Below are 7804 nucleotides of genomic sequence, written 5' to 3'. Positions count from 1 at the left end.
TGTATCTGTAACTCTCAATTCAATCAGCAAGTAGAAATTTGCGAGTCCGATTGAATATAAGAGAAATAACTTGAACGGTGCCAAAGACCAATGTTCAAGGATCAATCAATTTCAACCAACAACCAAAGGTTGGATTTTCAAATTGATCGATTCAACGCACAACCTGTGATATTTCAATTATATTAAAAAATATAATGCGGAAGAGAAATAACACAAACACCAGAAGTTTTGTTAACGAGGAAACCGCAAATGCAGAAAAACCCCGGGACCTAGTCCAGATTTGAACATCACACTGTATTAAGCCGCTATAGACACTAGCCTACTACCAATGAACTTCGGACTGGGCTGTAGTTGAACCCTAATCAATCTCACACTGATTCAAGGTACAGTTGCGCTATCTGATCCCAGCAGGATACTATGCACTTGATTCCCTTAGCTGATCTCACCCACAACTGAGAGTTGCTACGACCCAAAGTTGAAGACTTGATAAAAAAATGCGTCTCACACAGAAAATTCTATATAAATAGATAAATTTGTCTCCAAAAAAATGCCTATGAGTTTGGTTCCGTCTTTTGATAAATCAAGGTGAACATGAACCAACTGATAACTCGGACTTATATTCCCGAAGAACAGCCTAGTATTATCAATCACCTCACAGTAATCTTAATTGTATGGTAGCGAAACAAGATATTGTGGAATGACAAACGATGAGAAGCAGATATTTGTAACTAATTTTTATCTTGCCTATCGGAGAATAAATCTTGAGCAAATCTTAAACAAGATCGTACTCAATACGATATAAACAGCAAGATCAGATCACGCAACTACAGAGAAAATAGTTGGGTCTGGCTTCACAATCCCAATGAAGTCTTCAAGTCGTTAACCTACAGGGTTTCATGAAAAATCTAAGGTTAAAGGAGAATCGACTCTAGATTATGCAACTAGTATCACACATGAGGTGTGGGGATTAGGTTTCCCAGTTTCTATAATTCTCTTATATATAGTTTTCAAATCAGGTCTTGCAATCTAAGTTACCTTGGTAGCAAAGCATTCAATAATCACTGTTAGATGAAAACCTGATTAGTTTCATGCTAATATATTTCAACCGTTAGATCGAACTTAGCTTGTTACACACAAATCAAATGTACCTTCATTTAGGTTTATGTAACCGTACCTAAACGTGTACACCATATTGGCTCAAGAATAGTTAACCAAGGTTAGTCGTATGAACACTCTCATATCAACCTTATTCATCTTAACCATAACTAGTTCAAATGACTCAAATGAAATTAGTTAAAGAGTTGTTCAATTGGTATATTCTCATAGAAGTATACAAGAACACAATTGAAGAAAAATCGGTTTGATTCACTCGAATCAATTCATGAACATCATAGCCACGGTTTGCAAAGAATGCTTTCATTATTATATAAATGTATTAGTTCATGTACTAAACCGATTTTAGAACTTTAACCTTCAAGTACGCGAACAAGTACGCATACTTAAAATACCCTGACTGAAATTGGGTTTTGCCAGTACGCGAACAAGTACACATACCACCAATCCCAACGGAAAATATCGGACATGAACCTTACGCTAGTAGGCATACGGGTGCGCATACTTAGGTTCCCGGACTTCTCAAACCAACAGGTACGCATACTATGGTTTCCGAACATGGATTACATATGTGCAAGAGTACAAAATATGTCACAATCCAATAATGGTTAAGTGTTCTAAACTCTTATTTCAATCATTTGAAACTTTCTAAGAGGATGACAATAGTCGTTTTCATACCAAATGATTGTATCACACAAACCATGTAAGATGTTACTCAGCAATTTTCACATGATCAACTTTTGACTTTCGTCAAGAATATAAGATGAACTTGGTCGAATCGAAAGCTTGACAACATATTCCGAGAAATATGGAAGCGAGATAAACTCAGCTCGAAGTCTCAAATGTGTATAATAGAAAACTATATCGTAACACGACTTATGTCTCAACATAGGAGATAGAGTAGAAATATACTTTTCAAGTGATAGATGAGTTTCAGTCTCCCATACCTTTTTGTTGATGAAGTTCCACAAGCTCTCCTTAGTAGTTCTTCGTCTTCAATGATGAACGTCGTGAAGTCTAACGCTCAACTACACAATCTATCATAGTCCGAGACATCTAGAAGTAGACTAGAAATCAGGACTTATAGTTTTGATCACTAACATTGACAAACAAGCTTGAGATAGCAACGCTTGCGAGTTCGACCGAGCAGTGCTCTAAAAATCTCCCCTTTTGTCGTTTTTAGTGACAAAACCATCAATACATATGAATACAAAATAAATAAACTTTGTAACTTCTCATTCAAATGCTTGACCTCCTTGGTTCTTCAACATTACTCGAAATCTTCGTCACTTTCAAGTACTCCAATGATTCCAAATTTGTTCAACTCAGCATCATAGTTGTTAAAGATCCGTAGCTATAATAATGAGAAAACAATTGCTCTCAATCATTGTTATACAATGGCATAGTATCATTACACAGCATCAAAGTTCAATTGTATCACAACTTTGACAACAATACTATGGTGATATGTATCGCTCCCCCTTAGTCAATACTTTACCACACAATGAAAATCACTCCCCCTTACATAATGATCCGTAAACCATATGTATTTGTAGTGTGAACTACACATTAATTCTCCCCTTTTTTGTCAATATAAATTGGAAATGGTACGAAAACTAGTGGATCCTCATGAAATTTTCATTGAGATACTTCATGACCAAAAGACAATAACATATCAACTTGTTTAGATGCCATCATATAGCCTAAGCTAAATGCATTCATCAAGGAGTTTATAAAGATACAAGATAACCTCTAAAATATTCCATAACTGCACTCCCCACAAAGATTTATTAATTAAGCACAAGTTCAATTAAGAACTCTCCCGCGTAAAATGTGATTCCCGAAAGAACAACAAGAACGACCTTACTTTTACAAGAAAAGAAGGATTTCTTTGGACATTAATACATCACATGAAACATGTATTTGTATCCAAAAATCACAATTGAATTAACCACAAGGAATATTATCAATTCAATTGGTCATGCTCAACATAAGAAAACTTACGGAGCGACACAGTATATGCACAAAGATGTGGATCAGGGAAAGACCAATACTGCGGGATAAACAAAGATTCATTCTATTTTTCATCACTATTTGCACAATGACATACAATAGACTTAATCTTTGTAACCAAAAGTTCATCCTTTCTTTCATCAATATTTTCATAATGACATAAAAGGCTTAATTTTTGTAGTCAAAAGTTCATTCTATCTTTTATCAATACTTTCATATGATATATAATAGAGATAACTTTTGAATGTGTATAGGACAGTCGAGGTTCACATAAGTAAACAATATATCCCATAAAAATTTGCAATATATAAAATCATAAAGATTAATACTTCAAAAATCAACTTTAGAATCTAAATAAATGAATCTAAAAACATTGAAAGATGAAAACGTTGGCAATAGCTATGTGTACTCACAATAACGGCTATTCCAAACCCTAGTTATCCTTCTTAAAAATATAAGAATAAATTCTCATAAGAAGTTTCCTAGACATGAATCAAAACAAACTCTAAAACCAAAAACTAATAACGCACGAAAAACTAATCATCATCTTCATCATCGGATACCATAAGAGTGGCTTGAATCTTTTCCATGTCATCCTTGATTTCTGGAAACTTAGTATCAATCACAAGTAATTGTTCTTGCACACACCTTACCTTGGCACTAATCTTGGAAACACCTTGAGAATTTGATGAAGAAGATTCATGGAGGAGGAATCACATGAGCCATCAAGGGGGTCACATCTTTGTCTCTTGCAAGCATTCTCCTTCATACGTTTGAAAGTACACGGACGAACAAGCTTGGGAGTTCCAATGGAGTTTCCAATCGGACCTATAGAGAAGTTGCGACAAATTCGCTCAATCAAGCAAGGATAGCCTAACTTCTTGTTGGAAGACGTCATCGACAATATTTGATATATGATAAACCCACAAATGTCGAGACTTTGAGTTTCCAACAAAAGGAAATGAACCAACTCCGCAAACTCACGGCTCCAACGAGAATTCTCAATCTGGAGGGACAAAGATTAGATATACCAAGTTTTCCAAAGGACATCAAAGTGAGACTAAGATTATTAGTAGAAAATTTTCCCATATTCCAATCAACATTCTTGCCAGAGAGACCAATAGAAACGGTTTCATAAGAAGGTCTTTCATGACTAGGTCTTGGAAGGCGAAAACTCCCTAAGGGAATTTTAATAATCCTTGAAACTAACTCTCTATTTGCATGAATCCTTTGTCTATTTATCATGGTCTTGAATTCCATGTCATCATAATTAACATCATAGATGTTAGCATAGAAGATTCTTGTAAGAGTGTCAAAACCTTCACCAACACCATCAAATCAAATCCTCTTTATTCCTACTAGATGTTTCCAAGATTGAATTTTTCAAAACCCTGTTCCGTATCCACAGCTATAGACTTTAGAACTGTGAGTAATTATAGATCTCTTATTATGGAGGTTTTATAATAAGCTTTTCTCCTCCTTCTCAATTTCAAAGATATAATTCATGATCAATGGAAGTTGAGGGTGATTTTGATTGGATTATGGATTTTCTTGATAAATATGAGTAATTAATAATGCTCCAATCTGATGACATTAACTTGTGGTTCGCACACAAACTAGCGTAATCTAGGCAGTTTAAATGGGGGATTAGTAAAAGAGATTCGCGTTTATCGGGCCTTGTAATTATTCATTGAAGGAAATGAGATGGCGAAATTGGGCTCTGTCCATTACTGATGGATCTGTTGTCGTCTAGTTACGGGCCTCGAGGCATTTTTTTCTCTTCAAATGAATTTTGCAATAATTTTGCAATATTTCCAACTTGTACCTCATCTATACAAAAGTTGGAAACACTTTCCAACTTCCCATTCAAAATGAAGATGGCAAGGTGTCACAGGAAGATCTTCTAAGCGCCGGAGTATGTTTTCTACAGCTAATACTAACAACGTGACTCGATTCGGTTAGATTTAAAACCTGAGATTATATCTAGTTAATGCTGACTGGGGAACTACATTGTCTCACAAGATATAATGGTAAAATTAATGAGTAAATAGGGTAGTCAGTCTCACATACCTTTATTTATGAAGTTCTCGCAGATGTCTTTGTTGTTCTTTAGTTTTCAATTTTAAGGGTTATTCATTGAATTTGAAACTTCATTCCTAGTCTGAGACTAACTTTACTAGGCTATAAATCAAGGTTTATTCTGTGCAACTAATATTAACAACAAACTTGACATACCAAAACTTGTGAGCTTGAACGAGCTATGCTCTAACACTTTCCTTTTTTGTTTTCAAGTCAAACGTTTTATAGCTTACGAATTGCTAATTCTTAAGTAATTTCTTTGCAAGGAAAGTTTTTAGCTCTTTCCAAGAATTTAATTGATCTAACTTGTGAACCAACTTATGGATCTTCTTTTAGGTAGTTGCCACAAATTTTGCACATTGTCTATTTTTGGTAGTATGAAGTTATCTTTGAAGTAATTCTCTTATGGAATTTACTCGATGATGTATATGTTTAATACTTCAAACTATGGAAAGAACCTCAATGCAACTCAAATTCTAACTAAAGAAACATATTATAAGCGAAGTACAAACAAGTTGTACATTAATCATTTTTCGATTCAACAATCTCAGTTAGATATTATCCAAATAAACTTATTATTTTCTTTATCATTGATTAAAGTTCACGCAAAGAATTGTCTAGTGTCTTCCATCTTTGTTTATTTTGGATTCGTCTTCTCGATCCTTGATGATACTGTCAGCTAATTAACGTGTGAAGGCGAATTCGAAGCTTTAGACTCTCATTAGGTTCCACACGTAATATTCTTACAAATAGTTAATACGTGTATGGTGATTTGACACCTTTTTATTTGTGGGCCCGACTTCTCATTTTTCAGACATGAATCTAGGATAATCGAAAACAAATAGTAATTATTGGTAAAAGATGAAATAAATAATGTTGACAAGTTGAAGTAAATGATAGATCTGACTCAATATGTTTTTTAAGTACAATACTCCCAAATGTTAACAATATTCACCGAATATATCAAAGAAAAAAACTGGCAGGAAGAATCTTTTTAAATAGTCCTTGTTTTTACCTCCTGTAGATGGTGGAATTTGGATAAGGGGCAAAAGTGTCAATTCAAGACCATAGAAAAATTTCAACTCTCACAGGAGAGATTAAGCCCTTGGTCCTCAAGGCACTCATGCCACAATTTCTAGTATACGTCCTCGTAAGACACTACTGGTCATGATGTCGTGATTCCTAGCGCACATCCTCGACGAGATGCTTCTGGTCACGTAGGTTCTGTAGAGCATAAAACGTCGCCGACAAACTTATGAACCAGGATAGCCATAATTCCAGCATGTCTTTGCGAGATACAACTGATTGTGATGTCGTGATTCCTAGTATACATCCTTGACGATATATTGTTGGCCATGTAAGCTCTATTGAAAAGACGAGGGTACCCAAATATACCTCAATCTAAAAAATTTCCACCTATAAGTCCTTACTCCGAAAGTGATTTTCTACGGACTGAGTCAAGAAAATACAACTAATCGGTTCACACTTCGTATGATTGTCTATGGATACGAGATCGAGACAATACGACAACAAGATAACTTGCGTGATTGACTATGGATACAAGATCGAGATAATACAACAACGAAGTATAATTACTTGATAATAGGTTCGGACTTAACCAAACACAATAGGATTGCTATCAAGTAATTAGGAATTAACGTTTGTGTATTTTACTTCTAGTTATAATAAAACAATTATAATTGCGGAAATAGAAAAGTAAAAGACACAGCAAAATTTTGTTAAAGAGGAAACCGCAAATGCAGAAAAACCCCGGGACCTTGTCCAGAATTGAATACTCTCAGGATTAATACGCTATACAAAATCTGAACCAACTTCGTATAGTTGAGACCAAGCAACTAAAATAGTTCACCTAGTTCTGTATGTATCCCCGTGTCTCCAACTTGCAATAAGTCACGCACTTGGAACAATTCCTTTGGTTCATATTCCAAACAGTAAAGGAACAACAAATCTGTTCGGTAACAACTCTTTTCAAACAACGTGATATGAGTTTGACAAAAGGCTCTTCCGTTTATCCCAATAAACTCATTTGTCAGGTTCTTAGATCAATCTATCAATAACTACCAAAGTAATTGTCTAGACTATGCAATCAATACTTTGAATCACAAATTGTATTGATGCCGATCTACTCAACTAATCAATCAAGGTTATCACAAAGATAAACCGATTATAGTTGGATCCCAATACGATCAAATTTTGTGCACACCAAAGATTATGAACTCAAATAAGAAATCTTCTTTGTCTTCAAATCTCCTTAGATCTTCAATAAATACCTGCACACAATCAACTTGAATCCCTTTTGATCAATCACACACAGAACATTGTCTGTTAACAATGGATCATCACAAGACGTCTTTAGATCTATAAACATTCTAACGATCCCCGTCGATACTTCGATCTAGTTTGAGTGAATCTTATATCAAAAGAGAAGATTCTCAAGCATAAATAAACCAGGTGCAATCAAAGTTCAACAACCGTTAGTCAATCAAATCAATCAAAAATTAATAATAAACTGCAATTATCTATTTCCCACCAACGGTACTCGTAGAGCTTCCCAATCCCAACGAAGTCAATAAAATAA

Source organism: Papaver somniferum, unplaced genomic scaffold (genome assembly GCF_003573695.1).
Source record: "Papaver somniferum cultivar HN1 unplaced genomic scaffold, ASM357369v1 unplaced-scaffold_125, whole genome shotgun sequence".
NCBI lineage: Eukaryota > Viridiplantae > Streptophyta > Magnoliopsida > Ranunculales > Papaveraceae > Papaver > Papaver somniferum.
This window is presented reverse-complemented; position numbering follows the sequence as displayed.